Source organism: Mastigoproctus giganteus, chromosome 6 (genome assembly GCF_048544385.1).
Source record: "Mastigoproctus giganteus isolate SK-2022 chromosome 6, ASM4854438v1, whole genome shotgun sequence".
In the NCBI taxonomy this organism is placed as follows: Eukaryota; Metazoa; Arthropoda; class Arachnida; order Uropygi; family Thelyphonidae; genus Mastigoproctus; species Mastigoproctus giganteus.
Window position 1 is genome coordinate 155,204,784 of NC_143580.1, and position 24,825 is coordinate 155,229,608.

At 38.7% G+C, this 24,825-nt stretch overlaps 1 protein-coding gene across 3 annotated transcripts in view; it reads left to right on the forward strand.

Annotated features, from left to right (window-relative positions):
- The first annotated feature begins 1,710 nt into the window (after positions 1-1,710).
- Positions 1,711-24,825, forward strand: part of Sec23 (transport protein Sec23) — a 250,336-nt gene continuing 227,221 nt past the window's right edge. For 2 of the 3 annotated variants that reach the window (XM_090376546.1, XM_090376548.1), the window contains exons 1-2: positions 1,711-1,739; positions 1,858-1,961. The gene's annotated coding sequence lies outside the window, so the exon portion shown is untranslated. The remainder of the gene's footprint in view (positions 1,740-1,857; positions 1,962-24,825) is intronic. The other variant, XM_090376547.1, reaches the window with a different exon arrangement.

Sequence of the window (24,825 nt, forward strand, 5' to 3'; positions counted from 1 at the left end):
TACATGTGTTTCCTGGTCGATTTGCAGGTTTGGCTGAACAAAAAACCCCCATTTTCCCGTGGTAAAAAGACTTGCTTACAGACTAGCTTATATCTACCATAGGCTTTTATGTTTTGTTTATTTTATGATAATTTATATGCATCCCATGCATATTTCTTCTCTGCCACAAGTTTCATTAGTTCAGTTGACGTCCATTTAGGCCTAAACATTGAATACCATTTCTTATTTGGTATGAAAAGTCTAGTAGCTTCCAAGATTAATTACTTGAATGCTTCCCATTTAGAATTTGCTGTTGGTGACATCATCAGTTGGTCGCACTATATAGAACTTAAAAACTGTCTGAGACCGCTGTAGTCAGTTTTACTGAAGAAAAACCCTTCACTTTACAACTGATTTTAGTTACATCTTTGAGTAAATTCCAAATCAGCATACTGTGATCACTGTCACCTTGTGGTTCCTTTATCTGCCGATTCTTAATGCATGAATAATCACTGCTGATAATGAGATCAGGACTATTACTCCTTTAGGTTGCCTCTTGAACATGCTGTAGAAAACAACAATCCAATAAATCCAGAAAAGCCTGTCTGATGTGTGAGTTACCCACAAGTTCCAGTCAATATCTGGGAAGTTAACAGCTACCATTATAAGACAATCTGATTTACTGGCCCACTCTATTTCTCTGTACAGTTGTTTGTTGTACTCGTCAGAGTCATTAGGCCAATAGCACACTCCTACTTTCAATTTTGCTTTCCCAATGCTTATGTCATACCAAACTGAGTAAACATTGCATGCTCCATCCATGTGAACTGGATGCACTTCTGGAGATCTTATGTTTCTTAACTAACAGCAAACTCATCCTCTCTTTCTATCCTGTCTGGACACATTGTACTCCCTAAATTCTAATTCTGCATCCCTTTATATCTGTGTGACACCATGTCTCTGATATTCCAACAATATCTGCCTCTGATGCCTTGATCAGCACTTCAAATTCATCAAATTTATTTATTTACTATACTCCTAGCATTGGTGTATATGCAAGTATACATGCACCTGTTCTTATTCTTAGTTACCCCTAACATAGCCTATCTATTTATTTGTTCCATGATGACTCCCAGCAGCCCTTGAAATCCCCAGCACCCTGCTTTCCAAGCTGCTGCTCATTGCAATAGCAATGACCGACAATCGCTTTCACATCTGCCTGTGGCTACTGTTAACCTCTTAGTGTTTCCCCCCCCCAAATAGCTGTTTTCCGATCCATGGTCTTGCACCCGTTCTATTCAAGTGTATCATTTCCCTGTAGAAGCTGTCTCTCCTGTTAACAAGCACAAACAACGTTGAGAAAAATTTTACCCCACAGCTTTGCACAATCTCTCCAGGGCCGAATTGATTGACAAGGCGCTCATCGTGTTCTCCCGTCTTATCAGAGTTGAAGAGACTTTCAAATTTAACCCTAACTCGCGAGTTTTTTTTCATTATTGACCTGTACTTGTTAATTAAGTCTGCAGATCTCCTACTGGTTGGACTGTATTCCTTAAAATCAAATTAATATGTATTTTTTATTTTACTGTATTATATATGGGGATTAACCTAATGAGGTCCGTAGCACTGCCGAAGCTTCCTTCCCTTTAAAAAAAAATCCTGGGACTGCGCAAGAATGAACCCACTTTTGGTAAAGGAAGGCTGGGGGGGGGGGTGGAATTGTTGAAATGTTTTGTATGTAAATCCCTTTCCTCCATATGGTAGGACTAAAAATTGTCTTCACATATACTGCTAATATATGTTCACAGTATAATTTAAAATTTCTTATATTGTTTAAAAGCCTTGAATATAATACTTGCTTTTTACTTTTACCGCAAGGTGAAACGCAGTTGTCTGGTTCCAACGTGTGATTCCAGATTGACGTGGCGTTAAATGAATTGAAATGTTGTTTTGATTGGGATTTATTGCTTTGCCATAAACAGGTATGTAATGTTTATTTTCAGAGTGTTCGAATCCATAAATTAACAAAAATTGGAATAAACTTTGATATCCCTCCAGTCATTTTCGCATTTATTGAAATTGAATGTTTCACCGGTCGCTTGAAGCTTAGATTGACTGACACGAGAGGAATGAACATGCGGAATATTAGCAATGGAAGCGGAGGTTACGGTTAGACGAGCTCTGTGTACAATAAAATTTATTCGTAACATTTTTGGGAATTCTACAGGCAGTCCAATAAGCATTTCGAGTTTTGGCATTCTCAGCTGTGTGCTGTGCCAGAACAATACGTTTTGAGTTAGTGGCGAATGATTGAAGAAAACAAGATTATAGAGCATTAGCAAAAACAAAATAAAACAAACAAACAAACAAACACACACCTCATCCGTCCATCCCCTCAAAGAATCGTTCCAGTTCTTCCCTGCATTTATTTCAACTACTCACTTCCACTACAAAAGATGGTAGTTTGTTCCAACATTCAACCACCCACTGGCTAAAGGCAAACTTCCACATATCTATTCTGTAAACATCGTAACTAAATTTAAATATATACCCTCTCGTGTGTGTGTGTAGTCTTAGCAAGAGAATGCCATCAACATTTAGCTAAATACCTCAGTCAGACCTCCTTGCAGGTGCCTCATCTCCAGACACTACAATTTTCAGAACTGAAGCCTTTCTATGTAAGAGCAACATTTTGTTCCCTTCACCAATCTGGTTACCCTGCTCTGCACCTATTCCAGCAGAACTACAGCACTTCCTAAAGTAAGGCCTCCAAACCTGTATACAGTGCTCAAGATGGGGCCTGATCATTGATTATCTCTTGTACTAAGGGATAATCATGGTCAGGCCACATCTTTAGTACCTTTTCATTTCACACTAGGCTAAGTGGAGTATCATTGAGTTGTGTGTTAAGCTGGGATTACTGCTATTCCCAAGCAGAACCTTTATTTGTCAATGTTAAATTTAAGTGATGTTTTTCTGCCCATCTGCCTAATTTTTCTAGATCTTGTTGCAGGTGCTTACATTGATTACTGTCATTAACTGCCCTGCTAATCTTTGTATCATCTGCAGACTGAGACATCAATATCATTAATAAATATTGAAAACAACGATGAGCCCAGTGCTAAACCCTAGAGGACTCCAATAATAACATTAGATTATGAAGAGCAATGCTCATTGATAACCACTATTGTCTTCTTCCACTCAACCATCCCTTTATCTTGCCCTTCATGCTAGATTGCTCCAGTTTCTACAGCAGGCTTTTGTGTGCAACTGTATCAAACTCTTTCCTGAAATCCAACTGTATGATATCAAAATAATTTGTTGTATCTGGTTCTTTGTTCTTGCATCATAGTGTTGAATCAGATTGGTCAGACAAGACAGTCCCTTAACAAATCCATGCTGTGACTGCAGTCTAATTGCATTCCTGTGTAGATGGTCCTGCATTATTCTTTAACTTGGGACTGTATTATTTTTCAAGGAACAGTAGTTAACTAACAGGTCTGTAATTATTCATGTCACCTTTTGAACTGCCTTTGTGAATTGGGGATACATGCACACATCACCAATCTATAGGGACCTTTCCAGAATCTAAGGATGCTCTCATAATTATGGCTACGGGTTTGCTGCCTCCTTTAATATAATCAGATAGATCCCAGGCACCTATTATATTTTTACTTGTTGCACAGAAGAAGAAAAATGCGTGGGATGTATATAAATTAATAGGAACCACAGAAGCCAAAGCCTGTGGTAGATATAAACTAGTCTGTAATTAGGTCACAGAGGAGGTTATGCAAGCTAAGGCAGATTATGAGGTGTCTAGCAAAAAATGAAAAGAACAGCAGCAAAGACTTCTATGCGTATATTAGCAGTAAAAGGAGAGGTTAAATCTCATTGGTCAACTTGATGTCACTGTTTAACCTGCTGATGACTCTACTCAGGTTTCTGTTGAACCGAATGAGTATTTTGCATCTACATTCACACATTGAGGAATTCTTTAAGGAAGAGAAGAATGCCAGAAGTTTATCAAACTCTAAAAGGTAGCTAAATGATTTTATGATAACTGAAAGGAAAGTGCCAGAAAAATTGTTTTTAGCATTAGTAGTGGCATATGATGCAAGAAAGCAAGCTTGTACAGCACCAAAAAAAAAAAAAGAATTCCTCAATGTGTGAATGTTGATGCAAAATATCTATTTGGTTCATCAGAAACCTGAGCAGAGTCTTCAGCAGTTTAAACACGGACATCAAGTTGATCAGTGAGATTTAAGCAATTCCTTCTATTGCTGATATAAGCATAGAAGTCTTTGTTGCAGTTCTTTGCTAGAGATTTTTTGTCATCTGCCTTAGTTTGCCTAACCTACATTGTGAATTAGTTACAGACTAGTGTAATCTATCACAGGCTAGTGCGGTTCCTAATAATTTATATGCATCCTCTGCATTTTTCTTCTTTGTGCCACAAATCTCATCAGTTCATCTGACATCCATTTCAGTCTAAGCCTTGAACAGTATTTCTTAGTTTGTATAAAAAGTCTAGTAGTTTCTATGATTGTTTCCCCAAATACTTCTCATTTAACATTTACTGTTGCTAACTTCATCAGTTGGCCACACTGCTTAGAATTTAAACTCTGAGACCACTGTATTCACACTTACAAAAGCAAAAGCCTTTTCCTTACGTTGACAGTAGTTATGACTATAGTATTAGTAGTGGTAAATGGTGCAAAAAAAAGCAAGCTTATTCAGCATAAATGAAAAAAAAAAAAAAAAACCCTACCTATCCAACCCCTCCAGTAGTTTGGCTAGCCCTGAATTTATTTATATTATCCACTTCCACAGCAACAGATGGCAGCTTGTTCCAGCAAAGGCTGAAGCTAAAACTTCTACACCTCTATTCTGCAACCATTCTTCCCAAATTTGAATTTATTCTCCCACATGTGCATAGCCTTTTTTTTAAATTTTTTTATTTTTTTATGAAAATCCCCAAACATGAGAGGTATTAGAACCCATAGTACTTAGTACTGTGCATGGGTTGGAGGTTGAGAAGACAAAAGAAGATATTTGTTGAAATTAGACTTGAACATCTGTACACTGTAATTTTCAGGAAATACGCATGAAGGAAGGTTGTTCCAGAAAACGGCAGTTGAATGAATAAATGAGGTAGACGAAAAGTTGGTTCTGTGAGTTTGAAGTTGGACAGTAAATGAATGTTGGCTAGTGGTGGCACGTGTTCGGACTGTTTTAAAAGAGAGAGAGAGAGAGAGCGGGAATTATAGTAGCTAATTCAGAAGAACAGTGCCCATGAAAGTATCTGGGCTGTGAATTAGGGTTGAATTTGAAAGTGTCTGCAATTCTGCCTAGACACATTAGGAGGGAGTATATGATGAGAGCTTTGTCGATCAATTCAGCCCTGGAGAGATTGTGCAAGGTTCAAGGGGTATAATTTTTCTCAACCTAGTCTGTGCTTGTTAACAGGAGAGACTGCTTCTACGGGGATGGGATACACTTAAATAGAAAGGGTGCAAGAATATTTGTTGATGGTATTGAGGCATTGTTAGGTGGGTCGGAAAACTGTTAGCTTGGGGGATGGATACACGGACTAATAGATTAACTGTAGCCGCTGGCAGAGGTGAAAGTGATTCTTGTACTGCTTCTATTGGAATGAGAAACAGCCTGTAAAACAAGATGCAGGGGATTTCAGAGACTGCTGGGAGTCATTGCAGTACAAGGAAACAATGGGTTGTGTTAGAGTAGCTAAGAATAGGAACAGGTGCATGTATACTTGTGTGTACACCAATGCTAGGAGTTTGGTAAATAAATTTGATGAATTTGAGGTGTTGGTCAAAACATCAAAGGCAGATATTGTTAGGATATCAGAGGCGTGGTGTCACACAGATATAAGGAATGCCGAACTGGAATTTGGGGAGTACAATGTGTACAGGAAGGATAGACAAGATAGGAAGGGAGGAGGGGTTATGCTATTAGTTAAGAAACACAAAATCCAAGGAAGTGCAGCCAGTCGACATTGCTGGACAGTGCAGTGTCGAGTCAGTTTGGTGTGACATAAGCACTGGGAAATCAAAATTGAGAGTAGGAGTGTGTTATAGGCCTAATGACTCTGATGAGTATAATAAAAAAAACTGTACAGCAAAATAGAGTGGACCAGTAAATCAAAGAGTCTTATAATGGGGGATTTTAAAATCATGGATATTGACTGAAATTTGTGGGTTGGTCAATCACACATTAGCAGGGCTTTTGTGGATTTATTGGATGATTTTTTCTACATCAGCATGTTCAGGAGGCAACTAGAAGGAGTAATGCTCTTGATCTAATTATCTGTAGTGATTCTTCATGCATTAAGAATTTGCGGATAAAGGAACCACTAGGTGGTAGTGATCACAGTGTGCTGAAGTGCGATTTACTCAAAGAGGTAACTACTGTCGAGGGTAAAGGGAAGGGTTTTTGCTTTCGTAAAGGTGACTACGGAAGTCTGAGAAAGTATTTAAATTCCATAGGTTGGGACCAACTGATGATGTTACCAACAGCAAATTCAAAATGGGAAGCATTCAAAGAATTAATCTTGGAAGCTACTAGGCTCTATATACCAAATAAGAAATATTGTTCAAAGTTTAGGCCTAAATTGGATGTCAGATGAACTAATGAGACATGTGACAGAGAAGAAAAAGGCATGGGATACATAAATTAATGGGTGATATGGAAGCCTATGATAGATATAAGCTGGTCTATAATCAAGTCACAAAAGAGGTTAGGCACGCAAAGGTAGATTATGAGAAATCTTTGGCAAAGGATGCAAAAAAAAAAAAAAACCAGCAAAGAGTTCTTTACTTATGTAAACTTTAGAAGGAAGGGGAAGAATCAGAATTTTCCACTGGATATAGATGGTTCAACTGTTGATGATCTTGCTCAGGTGGCGAACAAACTGATTGAGTATTTTGCATCTACATTCACACATGAGGAGTTATTCAGGGAGGGGAATGCCAGAGGTGAACTAAACTCTGGCAGTGAGCTAGATGATTTTGTAATAACTGGGAGAAAAGTGGAGGAGAAATTGTTGAAGGTAAACATAAGAAAGGCACCTGGGGTGGATGGGAACTATCCGGCAGCAAAGAAGTAAGTAAACCCTTAGCCATAATCATGAGCTTCCTTGGACTCAGGGGAGGTACCCATGGACTGGAGATGTACAAATGTGACCCCAATTCACAGAGGATCAAAGGGCGACACAAGGAATTATAGACCTGTTAGTTTAACTTCTGTTTCAGGGAAATGAATGGAAGCACTGGTTAAAGAAGCACTACAGGATCATCTAGACAAGACTTCAGTTATAGCTCAGACACAGCATGGGTTTGTTAAGGGGAAGACTTGTCAGACCAATTTGATTGGATACTATGATGTCACAAAGGAACTGGATGCATAGAATAACTTTGATATCATATATTTGGATCTTAGAAAGGCTTTTGATACTGTTGCACATGGAAGACTGCTGCACAAATTGGAGCAGTGCAGCATTGGAAGCAAATTGCGGCTATGGATAAAGGGATGGTTGAGTGGGAGAAGACAGAGAGTGGTAATCAATGGACACTGCTCTTCGTGGACTAATGTTATTAGTGGAGTCCCTCAGGGTTCAGTGTTGATCTATTGTTTTCTCTATTTATAAATGATATTGATGATGGTATATCAGGCTTAATGTTTAAGTTTACAGACGACACTAATGATGGTATGTTGCTGAAAGAGGATCTAGAAAAGTTGAGCAGATGGGCTGAGAGGTGACAAATGAAGTTTAACATTGACAAATGTAAAGTACTAAATTAGTATTAGGCATATGATGCAAGAAAGCAAGCTTATGCAGCATCAGCCAAAAAAAAAAAATGCTCCCATTTGACCCCTCCGTTCGTTCCAAATACCTGTCCAGCTCAGCCTTAAATTTATTTAGGCTATCAACTTCCACAACAAAAGATGGAAGTCTGCAACTACTCGCTGGCTAAAGGCAAACTTCTGCACATCTATCCTACAACTAGGTTTCCTCAATCCTTAGCAAGAGGAAGAATCCCATCAGCATTCAGCATGCTCAAACCATTCAAGGCTTTATATACCTCAATCAGATCATCTCGCAGGTGCTTAGTTTCCAGACACTGTAATTTGCGAAACTTCAGCCTTTCTTCGTAAGAGCAACCCTTTGTTCCATTCACTAATCTTGTTGCCCTTCTCTGTACTCATTCCAACAGATCTACATCCTTCTGAAAATGAGGCATTCAGACCTGTATACAGTACTCAAGGTGTGGTCTGACCATTGCCTTATACAAGGGGATAATCACCTCTATTCCTGCTAGCAAAATTCCTGTATATCATTGACAAGACACCATGAGCTACTCTTGCAGACCGTCTACACTGCTCAGAAAACTTCATATCTGCCTGCACAATTACCCCCAGGGCCTTTTCATTCTCTGCCAGTGTAGTACCACAGAGTTGATACGTTATTCTGGGGTTACTGCTTCCCATATGTAGTACTTTTCATTTGTCAATGTTAAACTTCATTTGCCACCTCTCAGCCCATCTCCTCAACTTTTCTAGATCCTGTTGCAGCAGCATACTGTCATTAGTGTCCTTAACAACCCTGCCAACCTTCATATCATCTGCAAACTTGGACATTAAACTTGATATATCATTTATAAATACAGAAAACAATAATGGATCCAACACTCCCTGAGGGACTCCACTAATAACATTAGTCCATGATGAGCAATGTCCATTGATTACCACTCTGTGTCTTCTCCCACTCAACCATCCCTTTATCCATAGCAGCAATTTGCCTCCAATGCCACACTGCTCCAATTTGTTCAGCAGTCTTCCATGTGCAACAGTATCAGAAGCATTTCTAAAATCCAAATATATGATATCAGTTATTCCCTGCATCCAGTTCCTTTGTGACCACATCATAGTATCCAATGAAATTGGTTAGGCAAGACTTTCCCTTAACAAAACCATGCTGTGTCCAAGCTATATTTGAAGTGTTGTCCAGATGATCCTGCAATGCTTCTTTAACAGTGCCTCCATTAATTTTCCTGGAACAGAAGTTAGACTAACAGGTCTATAATTACTTGTGTCACCCTTTGATCCTCCTTTGTGAATTGGGGTCACATTTGCAGTGCATTGTAACCTCTTTGGACTCCCCCCCCTCCCCGAGTCGAAAGAAGCTCTCATAATTATGGCGTAGTGTTTGCTTACTTCCTTTGCTGCTTCCTTTGATATAACTGGGAAGCATAACATATCAAATCTGTGGTACTACACTGACAAGTGTAATACCACAGAGTTGATATGTTACTGCTTCTCAGTTATATCAAAGGTATGTTCATGTCAGACGGCACCTGGGATTTCTGCCATCTCTGCGTGTGTTCGCTGTATTGAGAACAGTACACTGTCAAGCCAGAGACTTGAAAGTGTGTGGGCAATGTCTGTGCAGTGTGATGTGTTGTGTCCATTGTTTGTCCAGCTTATTGGCTGCCAGGCCCCTAGTGGGGCCCGATGTTGCTCATACCTCGCCATGTGGAGGCTAGCTGGGTGTGTCCAGTATCACAAAAAGTTGCTCTGGCGGGTCCTGCCACCTGGTTTTCTGGAATTTCAGTGGCTAGGACCTAAAAAAAAGTACTACACTGACAGTGGTAGAGAATTAAAAGGACCTGGAGGTAATTGTGCAGGCAGATATGAAGTTTTCTGAGCAGTGCAGATGGTTTGCAAGAGTAGCTCATGGTGTCTTGTCAATGATATACGGGAATTTTTCTAGCAGGGATAAGGAAGTGATTATCCCCTTGTATAAGGCGATTGTCAGGCCACACCTTGAATACTGTATACAGGTCTGGAGGCCTCATTTTAAGGATGTAGAGTGGTTGGAACGACTAAAGGAAAGGGAACAAGATTAGTGAATGGAACAAAGGGTTGCTCTTACGAAGAAAGGCTTCGGTTTTGTAGATTACAGTGTTTGGAGACTATGCACCTGCGAGGTGATCTGATTGAGGTGTATAAAGCCTTGAATGGTTTGAACATGCTCAATGCTGATGGGATTCTTCCTCTTGCTCAGAATAATCACCTGAGAGGGCATAAATTCAAATTGAGGAAAGACAGTTGTAGAATAGATGTGTGAATGTTTGCCTTTAGCCAGCGGATAGTTGATTGGTGGAACAGACTTCCATCTTTTGTTGTGGAAGTTGATAGCCTAAATAAATTTAAGGCTGAGCTGGACAGGTATTTGGAACGAATGGAGGGGTGAAATCGGAATTTTTTATTTTCGATGATGCTGCATAAGCTTGCTTTCTTGCATCGTATGCCTCTACTAATGCTAATCTGTAGAAAAGGCATCTAGCAGAAACAGTACGTCTATGAGACAGAGTGGAGAGACTGTTAGAGATGAGTCATTAATGAACTTAACTGCCCTCTTCTGAATGGCATCTAGAAGCCTGAGAGAAGTGTTGGGAGCACTGCCCCAGATGTGGGAACAATATTCCATGGTAGGGTGGATTTGCGATTTGTACAGAGTGAACAGCAGTTTGGAAGAAAAGTAATGCTGAAAGTGAAAAAGAAAACCAAGTTTTTTACATGCAAAGGAAGCAATACTTGTAATGTGCTTGTGCCAAGAGAGATTAGAGGTCAGGGTAATCCGTAAAGGAGATATATCATCTTATCTAGAAATCGGAGTGTTACCAAAGATAAGCATAGAAGCAGAAGAATCTTTTTTGTGAGACATAAGACAGGACTACATTTTAGAAGGATTGAAGTCGACTAAGTTATCTTTGGCCCCCACTGGAGATCGGCATTTAAGGAATTGGTGGCAGATATTCGAGAAGTTGAAGCTGATTGAGCAAGGGAAGGTTTTTCAAACTGGAAAGTCATATGCAATGTGCTATCTTCAGCAAAACTATGGATAGGATTTCTAGTGAATGGAAGAAGGTCATTAATATACAAGAGGAAAAGAGTGGAGGAAAGAACTGAACCTTTAGGGGAACACCAGCATTAGTGGAGAAGTTACACGACACAGAACCATCTATAATCACCCTCAGTGAGTGGTCAGAGAGAAAAACTGGATAACCAATTATGAAAAACAGTTGGCAAACCATAAGATGGAAGCTTGTTTAGAAGACATTTGTGCTAAACACGAACGAAAGCCTTTGAGATGTCAAGAGCAACTGCTTGTGTTTTACCAAGCTTTTCCATTGAATTTGTCCATAAATGGGTAACATAAGCCAGAATATCACCAGGGGATTGAGACTGATGGAATCCATACTGGCAATCGTTGATCAGACGGAAGGTGTCTAGATAGTTTGAGTCTGTGGTTAATTGATTTCTCTATTACTTTAGAAAGAGTAGAAGTAATTGCAATGGGATGATAATTTGATGGGAGGGATTTGTCACCCTTTTTTAGGAACTGGTTGGATGTGAGCAAATTTCCAAGCAGAACGAAAAACACCTTTGGAATAAGAAAGTGAAAAAAAGGCAGCAAAGAACATGAGTATGTTCAGGAGCACAGGTTTTGAGAACAGGTGGAGAAATACCATCCGGGACCACCTGGAGCTTTCTTAGCATCAAGATTCATCAAAATCCTTCTGACAACCTTTTGACAGAAAACTACAGGTGGCATTGAATGGAGCATGCTGGGACTAGTGGGAGGTGTTTTACCAAGATCATTAATACATGAGTTCGAAGAAAAATGGGTTGCTGGCAGGTGAGCTTTATCCTTGGCTGAAGTGACAACAGAACCATCTGTTTTTGACTGAGTTTGGGAGCAGAGATGGACAAAAGTTGGAGCCAATATTGGAGCTTTGGCAAGTGACCAGACTGCTGATCTACCATCAGTGCAAGAAGCAAGTTTTCTACTCTTAGCCTGTTCAAAATCTAGTTTGGACCGATGAACTGCTTTACAGTTGTTGCGAGCTCTTCTGTAGCCAGAAAACGAAACTGAAGAATTGGAAGCAAGCCAATTATGATTGCATAATTTTATTGGAAAACCTGTGACTTAGATTAAGTGCAAGGTTTTATGGTGGAATGTGGAATAAAGGATTCCATTTCTACAAGAATAATTTCACTGACACAATCTGAGCAAATGTTGACATCAGAAGTTTTGAAACAATAATCTTACCGAGGAAAAGAAGAAAAGAAATCTTGCATTCTTGTAATGCCAAACAACACTAGGTTGGGAATAGCCACGAGTTAAAGGCTCCATTGGAGAAGTGACAATCACCAAGTTGTGATCTGAGATGCCTAAAGAACCGCTCACTTTGACCGTATACTTAGAAGGGTTGTTTGTGAGAAAAAGATCAAACATGTTGGCTGTATGGTTACGATTGTCCGGTAAATGAACCGGACTTGCACAGATTGTTCATTTACCTGGTAGGTAAATGAACAGTCTGTGCAAGGTCATTAGTAATTGAAAAGCCTCAGCATCTCGACCAGCTGAGTCTGTGTGACTACAAAACGGAAGCCAGCTGGAGTTGTGAACATTAAAATTACCTCACTGTTAGGAAAGTTGGAATGGAGAAAGTCAAGTTGCGAAGAGAGGAAGTCAAAGAGCTCCAAGTGATTAGTGGAGTTGGGAAAATGGTGGAGACAACAGATGAATTTGACAGAATGAGGTAGAGCGATTTTAAGCCAGAGAAGATCGAAAAGAGGAGATTCCAAATTATCAAGTCTCTGACCTTTGTATACCAGAATTGGCATATGCACAAGTACCACGTTTGAGGGTAAAGGAATCATACTACGAATAATTTGGGAAACTGAGATGAGCAGTGGTTGAATCAACCGATAACTGAGATTCTGTCAAAAAAAAGTACATGGGATTTTTGCAGACTAAGTGGAAATGGACATTATTGAGATTAGAACTGACACCACATATATTTGTGAAATGAACTAGTAAGTGTTTGGGAGGCTGTGATCTTTTCGCAAATAAGTTTACTCTGTTAGTTTGACAATTCATGGTGTATTTAGTAGTAAGAAAGAGTGGGACAGGGAAATGCTGTATGAAGTAATGAAATTTTTGGATGTGGTGTACACACGATAAGAATATACTGCGATTCTTGGCATAATGTGGCATTGACAATGCCTCCCCCCCTCCACAGGCACATTACTCGGACTCCCTCCAGTCACTATCTGGCAGAGTAGAGGCAGTAAGATTACGCATTAGCTGATCCGGAAGCTTCCTAGAGAGTTACAAATAGGTTCGGTCTGGTGTACTAACTGTGAGACGGCCTAGGAACACCGTTTTAGAGCTGTACCCTCGAAATGTAAGGAAGTTTGGATCTCACTGTGTTGTTCATCATAACCTCAAAAGACATCAATCATACTGCATGATGGGGAAGGTTGACCGAAACTTAGCTCTGGAGACTAAACATGGTTTTCACCATTTCAAGCCTCCGATAGGGAAAGTGGTAGTATGGCATGAGTTGATGAGAGTCATCTACCACCTAGTATTGCCTAGTAACACAGAGGGGTGGCATTCCTCCATGTGGTGTGGGTGCCACACCTCGCTTATATTGGTTCACACTTGGGTGGTCACCAACAATGTGCTTACACATGGGAGTCATATCCAGGATTACTAACAGTCCCACCTTCATGAAGTTGCAAGCAAAGGATTTGGCTCTCACAAACTCTCCGGACTTTGCCGATATTGGGTCACCTGACTTGAGTGTCACCTGAATATCAGTTCCATCAGCGTTTTAGGCTACCAGGTAGCAAGCACCGCTTGTCTGACCTATCTGAGAGAATGTCTGCAACAGCCTTAAGGACCAAGTCTGAGCAAGAGAAAGGAATGTCATCAGCATTGTGTTAGTTTCAAGCTATTTAAAGCATTACACACCTCAATCAGATCACTTCACAGGTGCCTAGTTTCCAGACATGGCAATTTGCAGAACTGAAGGCTTTCTTGGTAAGAGCACCCCTTTGTTACTCTCACCAATCTTGTTTCCCTTTTTGGTACATCCTTCCTAAAATGATGCCTTCAGACCTGTGCGCAGTACTCAAGGTGTGGCCTGATCATTGCCTTATGTCTTGCCTTCTTATCCCTGCTGTTAAAATTACTACATATCATTCCCAAAACCCAATGAGCTGCTCTGGCAGCCTTTGTACACTCTTCAGAGAACTTCGTCTGACTGCACTATTACCTCCAGGTCCTTTTCATTTTACAATACTCTGAGTGTAGTATCTTACAGTTTGTATGTTACTCTGAGATTACTTCTATCCATATCCATTTCCTTGTATTTGTCAATATTAAACTTTAGTTGCCTTTTCTCAGCCTGTCCATCTAATTTTTCTAGATCTTGTCACAGCTGCTTATATTCATTGCTGACAATAACTACCCTGCCAACTTTTGTATCATCAACAAACTTATATCGAGCCCTACTATACCTTCATCAATATCATTAATAAATGTAGAAAACAGTAAACCCTGTGGACTCCTTTCTATAACATTAGTCCATGATGAACAGTGTCCATTGATGACCATGCCCTTTCTTCTCCCACTCAACCATCACCTTTTCCATATCAACTTACTGCCACAATAATCTAATTTGTATAGCACTCTTTTCTGTGGAACAGTATCAAAAGCTTTCTGGAAATACAAGTATATGATATCAAAATTATTTTTGCATTTAGTCCCTTTTTTAATGCATGATAGTATCCATTAAAACTGGTCAGAGATCTTCCCATAATTAACCCATTCTCTGAATGAAGTATAGCGGCACTCCTACCTAGATGGTTCTGTGTTACTTCTTTAACCGGTGAGTCCCTTATTTTCCATGGAAGAGAAGTCAAAGTAACAGGTCTGTAATTACTCATGCCCATTGATCTGTAATTACTCGTGCCCTTTGTGAATTGGGGATACATTTGCATATTTCCAGTCCACAGAGACTTCCCATGAATCCATAGATGCTCTTGTAATTATCGCTAAGGGTTTGCTTACCTCCTTTGCTGCCTCCATTAATATAATTGGATAGATCCTTCACCCTAGGTGCCTTTTTTATGTTTAACTTCAACAATTTCACTTTATTTAATTGCGTATTAATTAAATATATACAGGCACAACTCGAGTGATGTCATTCTAATGTTATGTCACTGAAAAAATAAAAATTTGAAATTTCCTGTACATCTCATTCTGCAGCATCATTTATGGGTTCCATGCTATGCATTTTGCATAGTGTGCAATCAGTTATTGTGTATTTTCATGTAAAAATCACTAGTTGTGGATATTTTGCCCTTTTAATGGTAAAATACCCATAACTTACTTGTTAACAGCAAATTCAAAATGGGAAGCATTCAAAGAACTTATCTTGGAAGTTACTAGGCTTTATATACCAACTAAGAAATATTGTTCAAGGTTTAGGCCTAAATGGATGTCAGATGAACTAATGAGACATATGGCAGAGAAGAAGAATGCAAGGGATACATACAAATTAACATGTGACACAGAAGCCTATGATAGATACAAGTTGATCTGTAATCAAGTTACAAAGGAGATTAGGCAAGTGAAAGCAGATTACGAGAAATCTTTGGCAAGAGAATGCAAAGAAAAACAGCAAAGAGTTCTTTACTTTTGTAAACTCTATAAGGAAGGGGATGAATCAGATTGGTCCACTTGATATCGATGGGTCAACTGTTGATGATCCTGCTCAGGTAGCTAACAAACTAAATGAATATTTTGCATCGACATTCACACATGAGGAGTTATTCAGCGAGGGGAATGCCAGAGGTGTATTCAACTCTGGCAGTAAGCTAGAGAATCTTGTAATAACTGAGAGTAAAGTGGAGGAGAAATTGTTGAAGATAAACACAAGAAAGGCACCTTGGTTGGATGGGATCTATCCAGTTATATTAAAGGAAGCAGCAAAGGAAGTAAGCAAACCCTTAGCCATAACTATGAAAGCTTCCTTGGACTCAGGGGAGGTACCCACAGACTGGAGATGTGCAAATGTGACCCCAATTCACAAAGGGGGATCAAAGTCCGACACAAATAATTATAGACCTGTGAGTTTAACTTCTGTTCCAGGAAAATTAATGGAGGCACTGGTTAAAGAAGCACTGCAGGATCATCTAGACAAGACTTCAGTTATAGCTCGGACACAGCATGGTTTTGTTAAGGGGAAGTCTTGCCTGACCAATTTGATTGGATACTATGATGCAGTCACAAAAGAACTGGATGCAGGGAATAACTTTGATATTATATACTTGGATCTTAGAAAGGCTTTTGATACTGTTACACATGGAAGACTGTTGCACAAATTGGAGCATTGTGGCATTGGAGGCAAATTGCTGCTATGGATAAAGGGGTGGTTGAGGGGGAGAAGACAGAGAGTGGTAATCAATGGACACTGCTCATTGTGGACTAATGTTATTAGTGGAGTCCCTCAGGGTTCAGTGTTGGGTCCATTATTGTTTTCTGTATTTATAAATGATATTGATGATGGTATATCAAGCTTAATGTCTAAGTTTGCAGACGATACGAAGGTTGGCAGGGTTGTCAAGGACACTACTGACACTATGCTGCTGCTGCAACAGGATCTGGAAAGGTTGAGCTTATGGGCTGAGAGGTGGCAAATGAAGTTTAACATTGACAAATGTAAAGTACTACATATGGGAAACAGCAACCCCAGAGCAACGTATCAACTCTTTGGTATTATACTGATAGTGGTAGAGAATGAAAGTGACCGGGGGGTGGTTGTGCAGGCAATATAAAGTTCTCTGAGCAGTGCAGACGGGCTGCAAGAGTAGCTCATGGTGTATTGTCAATGATATATAGGAATTTTTCTAGCAGGGATAAGGAGGTGATTATTCCCTTGTATAAGGCAATGGTCAGGCCACACCTAGAGTACTGTATACAGGTCTGCAGGCCTCATTTCAAGAAGGATATAGAGCTGCTGGAACGAGTACAGAGAAGGGCAACAAGATTAGTGAATGGAACAAAGGGATGCTCTTATGAAGAAAGGCTTAAGTTTTGCAAATTACAGTTTCTGGAGACTAGGCACCAGCGAGGTGATCTGATAGAGGTGTATAAAGCCTTGAATGGTTTGAGCATGCTCAATGCTGATGGGATTCTTCCTCTTGCTCAGAATAATCACCTGAGAGGGCATAAATTCAAATTGAGGAAAGACAGATGTAGGATAGACGTGCGGAAATTTGACTTTAGCCAGCAGGTGGTTAGTTGGTGGAACAGACTTCTGTCCGTTGTCGTGGAAGTTGATAGCCTATATAAGTTTAAGGCTCAGCTGGACAGGTATTTCGAACGAACAGAGGGGTGAAGTGGAAGTGGTTTTTTTTTTTTTTTTTTTTTTTTGGCTGATGCTGCATAAGCTTGCTTTCTTGCATCAAATGCCTCTGCTAATGCTAATGTTAACAGGAGAGAGACTGTTTTTGCAGGGAGGGATACTTGAATAGAAGGGATGCAAGAATATTTGCTGATGCTATTGAGGCAGTGATAGGTGGGTTGGAAAACTGCAAGCTTGTGGGGGGATATACAGACTAATAGCTTAAACAGAGCCATGTGCAGAGGTGGAAGTGATTCTTGCACTGCTAGTATTGGTACATGCAGCAGCCTGGAAAGAAAGGTGTTGGGAATTCAGGATGCGTTGTGGGTCATCATGGAACAAATAAATACATGAGCTGTGTTAAGATAACTAAGAGTAAGAACATGTGCATGTATGCTTGCATGTACGCTTGCATGTACAGTAATTCTATGATCATTGTAAATAAATTTGATTAATTCGAAGTACTGATTGTCATTGAATGCGGACATTGTTAAGAATAGTGGAAATGTGGTGTCACTCAGACCTAAGCGATACTCAATTGGAACAGGGGAAATACGATGTATACAGGAGAAGTGGAGGAGTTAAGCTCTTTGTTAAGAAGAATATTAAATCTAAGGCAATGCATCCGGTTGACATGAGTGAAGAGGGCAATGTTGAGTCAGTTTGGTGTAATATAAGCACTGGGAAAACAAAATTGAGGGTAGGAGTATGTTATAGGCCTAAGGATTGTGATGAGTATACCAAACAGCTATATAGAGAAATAGAGTGGGCCCGCAAATCAGAATGTCCCATAATGGGGATTTTAACTTTCCAGATGTTGACTGGAATTTGTGGGTTGGTCACTCACATACTAGCAAGACTTTTGTGGATTTCTTGGATGATTGTTTTCTACAGAAGCATGTTAGAGAGGTAACAAGAGAAAGCAATACTCTTTATCTGGTTATCAGCAGTGATTCTTCATGCATTAAAAATCTGCAGGTAAAAGACCCATGGGGGTGGCAGCGATCACACTGTGCTTATATGGAATTTAATTAAAGCCATTACTGTCAAGAGAAAAGGAAGGGCTTTTGTAAGGGTGACTGCAGAGGTTTCAGGCAATTTTTAAATTGTGTGCAGTGGGGAACAACTGATGATGTTATCAACAGCAAATTCTAAATGGAAAGCATTCAGGGAAGTAATCAAAGAATCTACTAGACTTTTCATACCAACACAGAAATATTGTTCAAAGCTTAGACCTAAAAGAATGTTAGGTGAGCTGTTGAGAGAAGTAGCAGAGAAGAAAAGTGCATGGAGGCATATAAATTATCGTGCAAAACAAAAGCCTATGGTAGATATAAATTAGTCTGTAATCAAGTCACAAAGGTGGTTAGACAAGCTAAGGCAGATTATGAGAAGTCTCTGACAATGGATACAAAGAAAAGGAACAAAGACTTCTATGCTTGTATTAACAGTAGAAGGAAGGGTTTGAATCATATTGGGCCACTTGATGACTCTGCTTAGGTTGTGGGCAAACTGAATAGGTATTTTGCTTCTACATTCACATATGAGGAATTCTGTAGCAAAGGGGATGCCAGAAGTATATCAAACTGTAACAAGGAGCTAAATGACTGTGATAACTGAAAGGAAAGTGAAAATGTTGAAGTTGAACATACATAAAAAAGAGACCTGGGGTGGATAGAATCTATCAAATTATATTAAGGAAGGCAACAAAGGAGGTAATTATGAGAGCCTTTTTGGATTCAGGGGAGATCTCTGCGGACTGGAGATGTGCAAATGTATCCCAAATTCACAAAGGGAGATCAATGGGTAATGTAATTTCAGATCTGTTAGAATAACATGTCTTCCAGGGAAAATAATGAATCGCTGGTTAAAGAATAATGCAGGACCATATACTGGAATGCAATTATACTGCAGTCAATGCATTGGTTTTTTAAGGGCAGTCTTGTCTAACCAGTCTGATAGGTTACTATGATGCAGTGTTCAGGAAATGATGCAAAAAATAATTTTGTTTCACATACTTGGATTTCAGGAAGGCTTTTGATACTGTTGCACATAAAAGACTGCTATATAAACTGGATCAAAGTGGCATTAAGGGCAAGTTACTGCTGTGGATAAAGGGATGGTTAAGTGGAAGAAGACAGTGGTTATCAGTAGGTACTGCTCTTCTTGGACTAATTGTATTAGTGGATCCCCAAGGTTCAGTTCTGGGCCCATTGTTGTCTTCCAGTATTAATGATATTGATTAATATTAGTATTAGCCGAATGGCACAAGGAAGCCTGAGGCTTATGCTGCACAAGCCAAAAAAAAAATTCCCGAGTTACCCTGAGAGAGAGAGAGAGAGAGAGAGAGTCAGAAGCAGAAAGGAATCACCAATAAAGAGAAGAATGATGATATCCAGCTCAGGATCCTAGGTTTGCCAAACCCATACTCACCTGATGTGATGAAGGTATATCAGGCGAAGTTTGCAGATGATACAAAGGTTTGTCAGGGTGGTTAGCGACAGTAAAGAGGGTGAGCTACTCCAACAAGATCTAGGAAAATTGGGTTGATTGGCTGAGAAATGGCAATTGAAGTTTAACATTTACAAGTACAAGGTACTGCCTATGGGTAGCACTAATCCCAGAGTAACTTATCAACTGTGTGGTACTACACTTAGGGTAGTTGACAATGAAAATGTTCTGGTGGTAATCCTGCAGTCAGATATGAAATTCTCCGAGCAGTGAAGACATTCTGCCAGGACAGCTCAGGGGTTTGTTCAATGATATACAGAAACTTTGTCAGCACGGATAAGGAGTTTATCTCTTTGTAGATGGCCATGGTTAAGCTGCATCTTAATATTTTATACATTTCTGGAGGAAAGGAACACTTTAGGAAAGATGTAGGTCTGCTGGAACAGGTGCAGAGAAGGGCAACCAGATTGGTGAAGGTAACAAAATGGTGCCCTTACATGGAAGGCTTCTGTTCTGCAAATTGCACCATATGGAAACTAAGCATCTTCAGGGTGATCTGATTGAGTGTTTAAGGCTTTGAATGGATTGAGTAAGCTGAATGTGAACTGCATTTTTTCCTCTTGCTGAGTGTGCACACAAAGGGATCATAAATTTAAGTTGAGGAAGGATGGTTGCATAATAAATATGTAGAAGTTTGTATTCAGTCAAGGTTATTATTATTAGCCACATGGTGCAAGGAAGCCTGAGGCTTATGCTGCACCAGCCAAAAAAAAAAATTTGAGTACCGTGAGAGAGAGAGAGAGAGAGGGGGGGAAGAAGTAGGAGGGAATCACCAAGAAAGATAAGAATGATGAGATCCAGCTCAGGACCCTGGATGTGCCAAGCCCATATTCACCAGATGGGAACCCCTGGAGTTGGTTGGTTGATTATTGGAACAGGCTTCCATATGTTGTGGAAGTGGATGGTTTGAAGAAATTCAAGGTAGAACTAGAGAAATTCTTGGAGGGTATGGATGGCTGAAGTGTGTAGAATTCTCTTCAGTAGCACAAGCAATTTGAGTATTCAGCACATATTGCTGATTCCTCAAACTTAGTGGAATTTTAGTTAAGAACTGAGCATACAAAGAATTGAACTCATGGAAATGGATAACTTTTTTGGAAAAATTTGCCTTTTTTTTTTTTTTTAAACTTAATATACACATTAAATTGTGTTCAATAAATAGTCTAATAAAGTTAGCCACTTCGTTAGCTAAATTTAAATTTACTAGAGATTCTGAATGTTATGACTTAATATTCATGAGCTTTTGTATCTATGATTTGGTGAGAATATCACATCACACAGAGCCAGAACTAGTCAATCCTACACCTGGGGCAAAAGTGTTATAAGTGAAAAAAAAAAAGGTAAACTGCAGCCATCATCTACCCACTGCAGGATGGAAGCCTCCTCAACAATTCATGCTGAGGGACATGGACCATAATCTACCACGCTGGCCCAGCGCGGGTCGGCAGATCGACCGTATTTAGCAGTCAGGGGCTTGAACCCCGGTCTACTCAAAGAGCGTGTACTACTGCACTCTGCTCCTGACCACTTGGCTATGGATGCAGGTAGTCAATCTTTCAGTAACGTAGCTAGGTCGTCGACGCCTGGGGGCAACATGTCTTCCTAGCCCCTGATTGTGATAGATAATTCCTTCAGTTTGCGCCCCTGAAGCTTGGCACCCAGGGGAAATTCCCCTCTTCCCTCTGCACCTCCCTTGCTATGCCCCTGCAATCTTTAGTAATTTATAAAAATTACTATTGCAACGGTCTATGATTTGCATATATTTGTTAATAAAATAATTTAAATAATACAATGAATACAACAAAACAAAAAAAAATCAAAGGAAAAGAAACTTACAAATATTCTTTTACTATCTACGGAGAATTTAATTCTGTATAAACTACAAAGAAAGTGCATATAACTACAAATAAATTAGAAAACCAGATAGTTTGTTTATATATCTAGTAGGGCTTGCAAACCGGTTTTATAAACCGGTTTAACCCGGTTTTCATATTGAGTTGTTGAAACCGAGCTTCTAAAACCGGATTCGAATATTTTTTTAGTTAGCCCTCGAATATAGTTTTTTGTTACGCACATTTTCTTTTGTTTGTTCGTTTGTCTGGATTGTTCAACTGCTTTATGTTTTAAACATGTTTTTTATTTTATTTTATGTTTAGGTACGAATCTCATGGGCAAGTGGCCCAAATCTAGGAGCGGTACTTTTTTATCTTCCCACCTGTATCATGGCATGATGCAGGTGTACTCATTTATGACTGAGTCGGACCGATAGCGTAAAAGAAAATGCTCAACATTTCTCCGTTCCATCTATCTTGTTCGCCAGGCAAGTTATGGAACGCGCCTTATTGATGGTTACCCACTAGAAACAGATTCGCTGAATATTGCATCAAATTTCAATCGTAGAAAGTTTTTTCTTCTTTATTCCTATTAAATTTGCGATCAAATGTTCTCCAAAAAGCAGCTTCACCAAATTTAGCTTTTATGTAATTTTGAAAATACAATAGATTTAATTGGGGAAAAAAAATTGCGAGTAAATAAATAAAAAAAATTTTTCTCGTGAAAATTTTGAAACTTTCCTCGTTTAGACCTTCATTCAGTACTTGCGGGAGTGACTCATAGTATTGTGTTATCTTCAATATTTTTATTTAAAATTGTCGGTGATATAAATTCCTACTAATTAATATTTATTACTCTTAATATGTCTAAGATGAAATCAAATGTATGGAATTATTTTGCTTGAAAAAGCAAAGATGAAGCACAATGTTCGAAATGTTAGAAGATAATGAAGTCGTCTGGAGGATCTACATCATCTTTGATGTTGCATTTAAAGAAAATGCATCAGATTGACATTAAACAAGATAACAGTGAACCTCCCGTAAAAATGGTAAGAACATTAAAAAAACTTTATCGTTAAAAAATCTATGGAAGAAGAGATTTCAAAATTAGTTGCTTTAGATGGATTTTCTTTTAATTCAATTGCCAAGAGTGAGTTTATACAATCAAGCCTTCACCTTCAGAGAAATAAATATGATAAATTACCACCAGTCTCAGTGAATGGCATTAAAAATATGGTTCTGAATTATTATAAAGCTAAGAAAGAAGAACTCATTCAGCATTTCAAAAATTCATTGGTTTTGGGTGCACGGTATTCATTGACTCTAGACGAATATACGTCTATACAAAATAAAAGGTATATGAATATAAATGTGCATTCAAAAGACAATCATTGGTCGTTAGGTCTTATTGAGATTAATGGTTCACTTGATAGCAGAAGAACTGAGCAAATTGTGAATGGACACTTGAAGGAATTTGGTTTGAATTTGGATGAGGATATTGTTGCCTGCACCACCGATGGAGCAGCAATGATGATTAAGTTTGGCAAGTAAATTACGCCTAATCATCAACAATGTATAGCCCATTGTATACATCTGTCAGTTATAGATGTACTTTATGAAAAAGCAATCAATTGTGGTGCCACAGTCTCTGAGTCTCCCAAAGACAATGAAGAAAATGAAAATAATGAAGAAAGTAGTGATGGTGAAGAAGTTGAAGAAAGACAGCAAGGCATGCTTTATCAAACCGACTTTACCGATGAGCTCATTTATTTATTCAATCCAATGGCCAATATTGCACAAACTATTAACAAAGTCGGAAAAAATTGCGAGCTTTTTCGAAAATCGCCTACCAAAAATGACATATTACAAAATTTTGTTAAAGCAAAATTTAATAAGAAAGAATATAAACTTATATTAGATTGCAAGACTAGATGGGATAGCACATTCTATATGATTGAGAGATTTTTGAAATTGAAAAATTGCATTCCAAATGCTCTATGTGCAGTACTATCAACTGAAGCTGTCTGACGATGACTGTAAAACACTTGAATTCCTATGTGAAACTTTGCGACCAGTTGAAATGATTCTGAAGGCTATAACCTCAGAAGATACAGACTTAAAGGAGAGTCTTCAATAGAATTTCTTTTGGCTAAGCTTGATACAGCAGAAAACCCATTTGCTTTAAAGTTTCACCAAAGCCTTTTGCAGCATTACAATGCAAGACGAAATTGCCCAACTGTGGCTTTGCTGAGCTATCTACACAACCCCAAAAAGTTTAGGAAAGAAGATTCAGGTTCAAGAACTTTTGATTTTCCAAGTAAGCAAGTTTTGAAAAAGCATGCTGAAGAGATTTATCAGAGATTATTTGCAAAACATTCTGAAGGAGTCTTAGCGTTGAATGAAGAAACTGAAAATAAACGAACTGTTCTTTTAGAAGAAAACAAAGACTCGTCTAGTTCCGATGTTGGAGATACACTCATGCGAGAGTATGATAGTGTAATAAAGAGATTAACTGAAAAGCCTTCAAAATATCCGAGTGAATTGGAAATCAGCAAAGAATTTAAAATTTTGAAGGCAACTAGCAGTAGAAGTGAAAAGCTGGAGAAAGTTTATAGAGCACTACTGACCATTAAACCAACAAGTGTCCAATCTGAGAGAGTGTTTTCGATCACTGGTCTCTTTAACACAAAAATAAGGTCAAGTCTATCAGGAAAAATGATTAATATACTGTTTTTTTTTTAAGGATCATTTTCAGAAAAAAGCTGAGCAATAAATAGTCAAGTATTTATTTTTAAATACTTTACTATTTGTAAAGTATTTTACAAATACTTTAAGCTGTTTTTTTTTCACATTATTTTTATTTATTTATTATTATTATTATTATTATAGGGCTTATTATTTTTTTGTTTACTATACGAAAAGATAGTTTTTATTCAAAGGATTTGAATACAATTTGTAATTTTGTTTAATCTCAAGCTAGTTACTTTTTTGGAGCATTTTAATTTATTTTTATTTTTTTTTACGTTATGAGGTGATAGATTTTGTTTAAAAGATTTGATTATGATTTGTAAAATCTACCCAAGATAAAATAAATACCTGTGTTATAAGCTTTTAATTATTTTCTCTAAGTCTGAGAAAATCGGTTTTAAAACCGGTTTTATGAGTAAACTTCGGTTAAACTCGGTTTTGAAATTTCTCGGTTTTATGCAAGCTCT